The 12161-nt window shown below is 37.2% G+C and overlaps 1 protein-coding gene across 1 annotated transcript in view; it reads right to left on the bottom strand.

The window, feature by feature from the left end:
• The window catches only part of LOC128855961 (adenosine deaminase 2-like), a 49579-nt gene extending 37418 nt beyond the window's left edge, over positions 1-12161 (bottom strand). The window contains exon 1 of the mRNA XM_054091247.1: positions 11700-12161. The gene's annotated coding sequence lies outside the window, so the exon portion shown is untranslated. The remainder of the gene's footprint in view (positions 1-11699) is intronic.

The raw sequence follows: 12161 nt of genomic DNA, 5'->3' as shown, positions 1-12161 counted from the left end.
CATCAACAACGTCGTGGTTTTGCTGATTGGGTCGTTGAAATGCATGAAAATGATCCGGAATTCCATTGAAAAATCATTTTGAGTGGCCCTGAGGCCCTTTTCCACCTTGGTGACTTCGTCAACAAGAAAAATTGTCGGATCTGGGGCTCAGAAAATCCAACAATTATTGTTGAAAAGCCTCTATCCTCAACGTGTGACTGTTTGGGGCGATAAGGTCATTGGACCTTACTTTTTCGAAAATGAAGCTGGAGCAACAGTTACGGTGAATGGATTGCACTATCGAGAGATAATCAATGATTTTTTATGGCCGGAATCGGATGGTATTGATCTGGACTACGTTTATTTTCAACAAGACGGCGCTACGTGCCACACAAGCATCGAAACCATTGATCTTTTACGGGAATAACGCCTCTTATTGGAAAACTCTTTATACGAGTATCATAAGATGAGATTATATGTTCAGATCGAATATTCATTTCAAATTAAAATATTACAAAAAAGCTCCTACTTCAAGTAGATTGTTGTTATTGGAACGGAAGCCAACAACGCTCTACACTATATGGAATAAACCATCTGCAGGCATAGCACAGCAGCCAAGAACATAGCATTAATAGCACCGGCCAAGCTTAACCAGTTAAGTCTATTTGGCTCACATATACAGGTAAACGAGAATACCTACGTCAACGGAAGTTCTTCTATTGGGCGTGTGACGGACGCCTACATACAAATATACAACGCACGAAAAAAGTATAAGACCAAGATGATTATGATGATATCTACTAAAGCAATAATAGAAAAATATCTCAATATCGTTTCGTTTATTGTATTATATTATATATTTAGAACGGCAACTCATTATTCCGCATTTATTGCTGGTATTTTAGGAGCGCGCAAATTCTCGTTCTGTGCAAAACGAAATAATTATAGCATTAATTAATTTAAAAGTGTCCAATCTAAGTTATTACGTTAAAATATTATAAGTGCTTTTGATTGCTTATCTCGTTCTCATATTTATGTGGTTCTTTTGGTTTAGAAACCAAAATTATGCCGCGTGGGAATGTTTTGTCTAAATTTGTGGAGTGACAAATTTAAGCATGCAGAGGGAGGCCTTACATGTGAAAGCACCCCGCACAACGCTAACCACCTTTTCACATGCACCATCAAACCCACTCAACTAACACCCCTCTCCCTCTGGACCCAACCTGTCGAAACAGCAGGATTCCAGGGCCTCCCTAATTTACACTACACTGACAGGGCAAAGTTACTGCTACAACAACAACAACAGGCCTTATAATCATTCCCTGATAGTTTCAGAATTAAAAAGAAGCAAATCTGGGTTTTTTATTTTTTCCACTTGAAGGAAAAGTAAGGCTCTACCAAGGGAGGTGGTAGAAAACCAAAACTTGACGCTAAAGATGTTCGGGAAATCAAACGTTTAGCTATAAATAAATCAAATAGCCGAGCTGAAATTAAACATACCCTTAATTTTGAAGTTACTATCCGTCGTGTGCAACAAATTTCGTAAGCTGATTCTAATCTAGAATATGCAAAACGAGTACCTAAACCACACGACACAAACAGGTCAGATTCGCATTTGAAGAAATGTAAGAATTTTGGAATGATATAGCGATAGTCAGTAAAACCAAGAGGTATCAACCTTCTCCGAAATTCAAGCAGCGTCGGCAAAAATTGGACTAAAGATAAACAACGAAAAAACCAAATACATGCTGCTCTCCAGACTGAAGAACAAACAGCCATCGAAAGAGGTTGATATTGGAAAACACAAATTTGAAATAGCAAGCACGTTCACATATCTAGGCTGGAAACTGACGACAGATAATTCGATGAGTCTTACTATAGAAGAACGAATTCTAGCAGCTAAGAGACTGGACGAACTTACTAATGGCGAACATGTAGCACATTATATCAAAGCGCAACGAATACGATGGCTAGGCCACGTTATAAGAATGGACAGTTCAAGAGCCCAAAGGAAAATTCTGGAGGCGAAGGCGTACACAAATAAACCAAAAATAAGACCAAGGTCGAGGTGGTTCGATGAAGTGAAAGAAGACTTGGAAAAGCTTAATCTAAAGAACTGGAAAGAAACGGCAACGGATAGAGCAGCACGGAGGTGTACTGTTCAGCAGGCCAAAGCTCACAAGAAGCTGTAGCGCCAAACGGTGATGATGATGAATAGGAAAGAGTAATTTTTTCCGATGAAATGTGGAGTTCAATCTGGATGGACCAGATTGCTTTCCAAATGTATTGGCATGATAAACGGAAGAGAAAGTAGCAGAGAAAGGCCCGTCATTTCGGAGAGGGTTCTGTCAAGGTTTGGGCAGCCATTAGTGCCAAAGGAAAAAAGGCTATATATTTCATATCCGCAAAAATTAAAGTGTCAAGTATCGGCCGCCGCAGTCGAGTTGGTTAGTGTATGACTATCATTCGGAATCAAGAGAGAACGTACGTTTAAATCTCGGAGAAACACCAAAATGAAGAAAAAGTTTTTTCTAATAGCGGTCGCCCCTTGGCAGGCAATGGCAAACCTCCGAGTGTATTTCTGCCAAGAAAAAGCTCCTCATAAAAATATCTGCCGTTCGGAGTCGGCTTGAAACTGTAGGTCCCTCCATTTGTGGAACAACATCAAGACGCACGCCACAACGCCCAAAAATGGTGTATGCGCCAATTATATATATATATATATATACATATAGAACTTCTAGACGAAGTATTTATTACTTTTTTTGATGATAATTTCGCTGAGAAGTAGATTTGCCAGCATGACAACGTAGCCGTTCATACTTCCAAAGCTACAAAGGAGTTTTTGGCAGCGAAAAAAATATCAATTTAGAATAGCCAAACTGCAGCCTTAGCCTTAACCCAATCGAAAACGTATGCGCAATAATTTCTCAATCGGTTTTCAAAAATGGAATACTAATGTCGAATGGTCAAAAATTTATCAAAATATTATAAAAAACTTTATCAAATCGAACACAAATTACTAAGCTCCAAATTATAAACTTAACCCAATAATTCTTTTTGTTTATTTAATTTAAATAGAATGTCATTGGTCATATACATTTTTCGTTCTACATATTTTATTTTTCTTAATAATTAATTTAAGTCTCCTGAAATGTGTGCTTATTTTTGGAACTCTTTAAAACATTCATCAGTAGAAGTGTAAATATTAAAAATATAAATTGTTAATCCTAAGCTGATAATAAAAATATAAGAAATTTAGTTGGTCACACAATTTTTTCGTCCGGTGTACCATGAACCAACGACAAAAAATCACGTAAGAGGGAAAGAATAAAAATAAAGGTATTTTCTAAGCAGTGACGTCACTATATACCCCATGCCTGTATTGTTGTCAAGACCTATGAATTATGCGACGAAGCGGGAGAAGAATAGCAGCGAACAAAAATATTTGTTATGCAAAATCGTTTAGATTTTAATAAAAAGTGGTTTTAAATCGATATTTGTACAGAATTATACTCCACTTTAAGTGCAAAAATCACTTAAAATGCAAATAAACCTACACCAAATATGTAAACAAACAAAGAAGAGTACACAAAAGAGAAACGCAAAGAAAGTGACGTCACTTACTTTTTTCATGAGTTCGATGACAAATACACAGTCTATTTCTTACGTGATTTTCATAGCGTGATCGCTTGCAAAAAGCTCTAAGAACTGCAAACTGTAAAGCAGCACCTCTCCACAACCGCTTCGGCTCGCTGTGCTCAGTTGTGAACAGCCCATAAGCAAGCAATAGTTGATGTTTATATGTCGACGCTCACCACCGCAGCGGATGCGCCAACAACAATCAGGCAAGCCTGTACATCCTAGCACTTCTTTTCTTCAGTGTTTGACCACTTGCAGAGCACAGAGAACGATCGGAAAAGGCTCTTTTTCGGAACTTAAAATTGAAAGAATAAAAATAATAAAAAATTCAAACTAAAAGTTTTCGCGCATGAGATAGTTGCACTGCGAATCACAATACCGATGTACAGAATGCAGAGAATCACAATGGTTTACAGAATGCGTCAGACCATTAGCCGGCTCCCAGCGATTTTGAAGGAATCAACTGGTTTGTTGACGTAACTGGGGTTTTTGAGATTAGTCCCTGTCTCCAATGGTCCCAATCCCCATTACACTTCATTTCCTTCTGAACAACAACGTCACGAGCAACATTGTACGAGTGTATGAATACGTGTGAAATGACCGAGCAGAATTATGCTCCCGAATCCCTAATGACGTACCAATCGAAGTTACTCTCTTAGTTACTCTCTCCTTGAATCAGAAACATTTACGATCAGTCAAAAGCAATAGCAGCGTTCGGAACGATTACGAGCGATCGCGATCGATCGGGATTAATTACATTGGTGAGAGCGCTTGTTGGCTGATCAGTCACATACTATAGCAGTATGAACAGTTTGAACTCATATTACATTAGATTAGTATTATCTATTAGAGTGAACGTCGACTTAAATCGATTCGTTGTATAATGCAATAGCTCGATATGCTCAATAGTTCCCCTAACCTGAATGGTCTCTACAGCTTCTGCAACGGGGATTAGCATTTACCAGCTTTTCTATGTGAGTGCCGATCATTCGCTGAGCGGTAAGTACAGCTACAAGTGTAGAACTTTAATGGCGTGGGGTCCCCTGAATTATCTCCTGATTCTATTGTACTAAGGCCATAGGAAGAAATGTAGCTTCATCTTTCCTGCAATTTCCTGAGAAATAAGTTTTGCTATTGATCTATCAGGGGGGTTTTAATGACCAGGTGAGCGACCTCTGAAACTAATTGAGTGGACCCCTTTCTGGCAAGTTCATCAGAAATTGTTTTTCCCTCTATGTTCCTATGTTCTGGCCCTCAGATTAGAGAAATGCACACCCAAGATATTTAATCTCTTCCTTAGGATCGGCACAATCGCTTCTTCAAAGCCTTAATCGCAACTTGACTAGCGGACAAAATATTGATATCTTCATCGGTCCGCGTTTCATAAGCATTTTGCATGCTTGCGGAATCGCAAAGACTTATGTCTTAAAACCTCGCTCCGCCTGCAGATTCTTGGAGCGGTCAGTGAAGGTAGAGGTATCAGCAACGGTACAGATTTTCCTCTCGTATCAATCCTGCCTACCTGGAAAGATTGCCCTGGCACGGCCCTCCAGTTTGCGGATAGACAGATCTGTACGAAGTTTAGAGAAATATCGTGGATGATGAATGGACATCGCTGATATATTGCAATCGCTTTCTTCAGTGCAGTCCTTGTCATGATACCTGTGAAGGTGAGGACCTGGTTCATCCCAAAATCGACTCTTTCTACGACTTGGGCGAAGAACAAAATAGATAGCAAAAATTATCTTAAATTTCTCTATCTGCTAATAGTTTCAGTATATTTTTTATATTTCGGAGCCTACTACGGATGTTTCATCCTTTGGATGAGTGGTCAACTTGTGCCTTGCTGATATACTTTCATTAATAACATAAAGAAATTGAAGGAATTGCTCTTGCTAGAATAATAATTTAGAAAGTCGAATACACCGCTGACCTTCTCGTCATTTGCTGGCATTGTACATAAATGCCCCACTACCCCATGCTCTCTCCGACGCATATTTTCTGAAGTGATATAGAATTTTTTGAGTTTATTTTTTATTGTTGATTTCCCAAATAAATATTTTCTTGATGCTATTTGCCTTTAATTTACTTTATTAGGAAATAAGCTACACAAATGTTCAATGTGTAGTTTCGATTTCAATATTAGAAAACAACGAAAATTCACATTTCGTTCGTGAATGAACTTCCAGGCCTTCAATTGCTCAATTGAAGTAGTCTTGCAGTTCCGTTTCTTGAAAAAAGCTATTTTCAATTTCTTTGAAAGCACTTGGAAAAATAAAATTACATTACTAGCACATATTTTATTCCAATTACGAAATATAATTCCCTGTAATGGAATTGAAGGAAAAAATTATTTTTGAAATCAATCTTAAGCATTGAAAAAGTAATAAATTCCTTTGCTGTGGACTGTAGAAATTTATTACCAATTACAATACAAGTACTAAGAAATGCGATGTAATTGCGTTTACCCAGCTCTGTGCACATACATACACAACGTCAGTTCACAATACGTCATATCACATCATCACGTGTTGACTTGACATCACATCGTTACACATCAAATCACATCATAACTACTATTACACCAAGCCAAATTTTATTTCGTCTTACTTAATTTTGAAGCAATTTTGGAACTTCGTAAAGTAAACTGCTCAGTTTTTTTTATTTCTTATTCGCAAATCATTTGGATGCCATTGTACCGCATATATAAGCAATTTTAGCAACAGTTCAAGTGCACCCATTAGACTTATTCATATTAATGACTAGGCTCCCTAAAGTTTAAGCTTGTTGTTGAAAGTCAAAGAAGAAAAAAAAAACACATAAAACAAATTCTGTATATTTAATTAACCTGCGAATTCGGCATTTTAAAAATACAACCTTAAACATAATATAACAATTTACATACTGCGCCTACATACAAATATTATATAAGAACGCAAAATAGAAACATTTAAATAATTCATTCAGTCGCTTTCTCACTGACCCACTATTTCCCAAAAGAGGTTAGTGACTCAATTTGATGGTTTGTTGTCGTTTTTCTGATAACTTCATAACTATTCCAAGCCAGCAGGTATTTCGAATGACTATTTGGGCGAAAAAACCGGTACCAATTTTACAACTGTAGCCATTGGCAAAGTAATCGGCGTGGCAAATAAGTAATAAATTTTAATTTGCATCGGCAGCAAACGTTTAAGGGAAAAGTTAACGAGTCTCAATTATTTCATGGCTTCAAAATTAAATTTGTAACGGCCACCCCGCGGTATTAAGTGTGTGAAAAACGATTACAACAATAAACTATAATGCTGTATTTGCCAATAAAAATGTTTGCTAGGATAAAATAAGGCAAAATTGTTTAGAAACTATTAAAAAAGTAAAAATAAAAAAAGTAATGAAATTAAATTAAAAATGAAGCTAACGAAAAATCAAATCAAATAAAAAATAATAAATTAAATAAAATACAATTCAATTCACTTGAAATTATTACAAAAAAAAACTGATATCAGATTTCCATTGTATGATCAATGGAGCAATCCAGAATGTATGCAGGGAGGTTTGGAGAAACGGCAACTGTTTTCCAAACGGAAGTTTTTACCATCCTAAAAATAGCCGAATGGGTAATCGAGAGGAGATGGAGCGCGAAACAGATTGGAGTTTTCAGTGACAGTCAGGCTGCTCTGAAGACCCTGGAGAACGCGAAGCAAACCTCAAAGATTGTTCAAGAATGTAAGAAGAAGCTTAATTCTGTCGCAGAATGAAGGCTTGTACTTATCTGGGTTCGAGGACACTCCGGTGTTAAAGTAAACGAAATTGCCGATGAATTGGCCAACTGTGGATCAGCGGTGCCCCTACAGGGGCCAGAGCCAATAATCGGAATCAGTTCCGCAGGAATCATGAATTGGATCAGCGATTATGTAGGCAATCTACATAAAGAGCGAAGGTCCAGTCTAGAACGCTGCAGAACTCTACTAAAACTTAGAAGGAAAGATGTTCGGTTGATGGTCGGTATTATTACAGGGCACAACCCATGTGGGCAGCATATGACTGCCATTGAAATCATTGAGGACACAATGTGCCTGTCATGCTTGGTGGAGGCGGATAGCACTGAGCACTTTCTCTGTGAGTGTCCTGCCTTTGCTAGAGCACGGCTACGAGTTTTGGTTTCCGATGTCGTGAGAATGAGTAATATTCGTTATCTAAAACTGGAGGATATTTACAGATTTGCCAAAGAATCTGGAAAACTATCACAGGACTAACTATCTCTATTTCTGTCTCTATTCTTTCCTATCTCTTTCTCTGATACTTTTTCCTTCCCTCCTTGACTATCTACCCTCTTTCCAGAGCTTTAAATACAATGGGCTTTTTAGTCTGAGTGTTTTAGGAGCCACCAAATCTCCTTTTCAAACTTCAAATTTCAATTCAAGTAATTTGTATGGCTGATGGGAAAACTATCCACAAAATTGCATGTTATGGACCAACGGAATCCTTCGTGACTATGAATAATGGTCCATTGCCATGCCAAAACACAGTTGACCATATTTAACCGCATTTGTTCTTTTTATTGAAAATTGATTTTCACAAGAATTTGCTGACATAATTGAACACAATTTTCAAATTAATCTGTAAACAAACATAATGTAAATAAACCACTCATTTTGGTAATAATCCTCAAGCCAAGACAAATAAAAGAAATCAAATCGGCTGTTCTACTGATATCCACTTGAATAGATTCGCCTTGGCTACTTACTTTCAGTGCGCGTTTCGAAGATTAACATGTTTAAGCAGAAAAACACACAAATAAAATTTACAAAAATTGTCCCAATACATTTGAGTTTAGTGGCTTCTTTTGCATTTCCTTTATCATCCATAATCATTTATTCGATAATACTGAATGTAAATGCTATTGAAGCCAAGTGCAAGGTCCATTTAGTATGCGTCAGTGATAAGGCCCCACAAAGCAATACTCTTTTTTGCTCTCTTTTATCTCAAGTCTGTTATCTGTTATGGCAGAAATTTTAGGAATTTGTGCGTAAAAGCGCTTCAGCGAGCTAATTCCTGATTAGGCTCATTTCGAATTTTTGAACGCTTCTTTTGAAGCTCGTCCATTTGCTGAGCATTTTGAATAAAATTACTCACATCGGGTAAATATACGAGTATGCAAAAAATATTTGTAGAGGCACAAATGAGAGAAACTTTTCACTATTTTTTTATTTATTTTTACTTATTTATTGATCTAAAGATTGAAACTTTATCAAAATTAGGCAAGCCTTTCTCAAGCTGTCTTTTAAAACTTTTTTAAACTGATTATCGGTTTAGACTAAGTTTAGTTAAGACCTTAGTGATGGGAAATTATTACGTTGTACTCGACTAATGAAGCAAAAACAAAAAACAACAAATTGGCAATAAAATAATTGGTAATAAAACAATTATTCAACAGAGTCATGTTAAGGTGCATAAATTACTTTTTTTCGCAATTGACACTATTTAGTTTGAATACTTTTTTCTGCGCTTGTCGTTGTAGAGTTCTGGATAATGTAATATTCTACTTATATTAACAAAGAAAATAGTAATAATGTGTGATGGGCTAATTCAGTAAAAGTAAAAGAAATCGAAAGTATTTCTAATACCAGGATCCTTATTAAAAAACATTAATAAATTAAATTAAAAATTAAAGCAACAGAAAAAAATTATGCTGCCTTATTTCGTTTATTTTTATTTAGTTTAATTTAATAAAGTTTATTTTTATTTAATATTCTTTTATTTTAATTTAATAAACTTCTGTTAATACTGGAATCGGCGGGCAGTAAGGTGATAGCTTACGCCGATGATGTTGTTATTGCTGTCGCTGGTAAATTATACAAAATGCTCAATATATATAATACTTTCTAGGTGGGCAGAAAAGTGTGGTCTAGGAGTCAACCCAGACAAAACACAACTCATATTGTTCATTAGGAAAGCAGAATCCCACAGCTAAGTCCAATTATGCTCAAAGGGGAAGCTCTTGTGATTTTGGAAGAAACCAAGTTCTTGGTACTAAACATAGATAGGAAACTGACTTGGAAGTCAAACATCTTAGAAAGAGTCAGGAAAGGGAACCTAGCTTTTTATGCCTGTAAGAGAACTTTAGGTAAGACCTAGAGAATTAAACCTAAGGTTGCTCATTGGCTCTACACTGCTGTCGTCAGACCCATTCTTCTATATGGAAATGTTGTCTGGTGGTGTGCTATGCAGAAAACCCCCTATTATAATTTATTGAATAAGGTGCAGAGATCAGCGAAATTTTTTTTTCTATGTGTCGTCATGGAAACCACGCCATCAATGGCTTTGGATATCATACGAGTTTACATCTGCCACCCCTAGATCCCTTCTGCAAATACTCAGCGGCCTGCTCCGCTTTAAGGCTCAAAGCGAGCTCACAATGGAGGACTGCCACATATGGACATTCAACCATTTTAGGCTCCAGTGACTGTGATTATCACCCTCCCATTCTTTGCTTCGAAAGGAATTTCCTAATGAGAATCCCTTCTAGACTGGAATGGCGTGAAATAGATCCAACACCGAACACACCCGTTAAGATCTACACGGAAGGATCTAAAATGGACACCGGTGTAGGATCAGGGTTATTTTGCGAAGAGCTTAGTGAATCCTATAATCTACCGGATTCCTGTAGTGTTTTTCAAGCGCAAATAAACGCTATTCATGAGCCTTACAATGGTTAAAGATAAACAGAATATCATCAACTGATATCTGCATTCTATCAGACAGCCAAGCTGCCCTACGGGCCCTGGATGCATTCCAAATAACATCAAGGAGTGTCTTACGTTGTCGCCAATCTCTAAATGAGATGGCCAAGCAATATCGTATAATCTTAAGCTGGGTTCCAGGTCACAGAGATATACCAGGGAACTGTTGGGCTGAACAACTTGCAAGAGAAGGTATCTGTATGCCACACATAAGTAATTTTATGGAGGTAGCTCTCGCAACTTGTAAGTTTCTCATTAAGGAGAAATTGGCACTTGCTAAATGGACAGGTGCAGCCTACGAACATCCAACGAAAGGAGAGCAAAGGGTAAAATAAAGATTTGTATTACTTAAAAGTTTAGTTTTTTATTTAGTAAAGAAGTTAATATAAACCAAAATTGGATGATTAATTTTGTGCCACCTTGTATATTCACAGACACTAAGCTATCTCCCTTTAGCGCCCACTTATTTAATCAGCAAAATGCTTGGACGCGAGGACAGCTAGAATGCGGTTGAAATATACGTTGAAGGTGAAAAGGGAGAAAAAAGATAGATCCCGACGCAGTACAACAAAGCGAAGCCTCACAGGCAGAGCCAGAGGAAGACGAGTCTACAGCAAGAAGCTGACTACAAGCATGGTGGACCCAGACGTGGGTGAAGAGAACTGGTACATTTCGTACACGCCCTTCAGGGCCCTCCCGAAGTAGCGCAGAAAGTAGTTCCGGGAAGGGAGTCCGCCAGAAGTGGAAGAGGAATTGTTTTAGTGACCACACAACTCAACGCAGTAGACGACGTTCGTTGTAAGAGCGAAGGCATTTTGGAAAAAAAAAATGTCCCCTTGATTGCTGAATCCAAACACATTACGCGGATCGCTTACTGCCTATGTAGCAGTGGAGTATTAATGGCCTCTAATCGCATAATGGCCTCTAATGATTACGCGTTGCTCAAAGTTTGCGTTCACGAAAATTTTACCAAACTTACACATCCCATTCGCTTTTACATAATACGCTCGGTGAAACACATTTTGATTTTCCAACACTTTTAATTAGCTCACTTTCGATTTTAGTGATTACCGCCGTGTTTACACCTGTTTACAACTTAAATGCTTCATTCCAGCCACGTAATACTCCACATACCCGAAATACTCCTTTACAAATTACACAATTCTACTGAATAATTAAGCAATTCAATTAAAATGTATTACAGCCGCCAATCAATTGCTATTGTTGTTGTTATGAAACGAATTCTACAACAAAAGTGACATATTTATTTCTTAAATTAGTTCGAATTTTATTATAAAATATTCACTCGCAACATTTCACACTTTTTCCACTACTTACATAAATTATTTACTTTAAGTTGCGTTTTAACACCAAACTTTTGACTAGAATTAGATCTGCTTCGGACGATCGCCGTTTTTAAACTGAAAGGAAGCACCAGAGGTCTCGTTGTTTCATTTCATTTCGAACTAGTCTGCGTCACACAATTTTAACATTTGAATATCAGCACCATTTCAATGAACGTTGATTAAAACACAAAATTATATCGAATGTGTGCGAGCACTCGTTTTTTCTTGATTTCAACGTCGCTCTGTGTTTAGAACCTGTTAACCCGTTTACGCGTATCCCAGAGTCTGTTACACTTACAAATTTATTTGGTTTACATTTACATAGCAGATGCATTCATACACACACACACGCATTCATTGCTCAAGTTACAGAACCTTGAAAATTGAAATTAAATGACAAAAATCTAGTTTTTATCAAAATTATTTCTCATGGTTTCGTTCAACCAGGATTTCA

Source organism: Anastrepha ludens, chromosome 2 (genome assembly GCF_028408465.1).
Source record: "Anastrepha ludens isolate Willacy chromosome 2, idAnaLude1.1, whole genome shotgun sequence".
In the NCBI taxonomy this organism is placed as follows: domain Eukaryota; kingdom Metazoa; phylum Arthropoda; class Insecta; order Diptera; family Tephritidae; genus Anastrepha; species Anastrepha ludens.
Note: the sequence above shows the minus strand (reverse complement) of the source record. Positions and strands in the feature narration are given on the sequence as shown.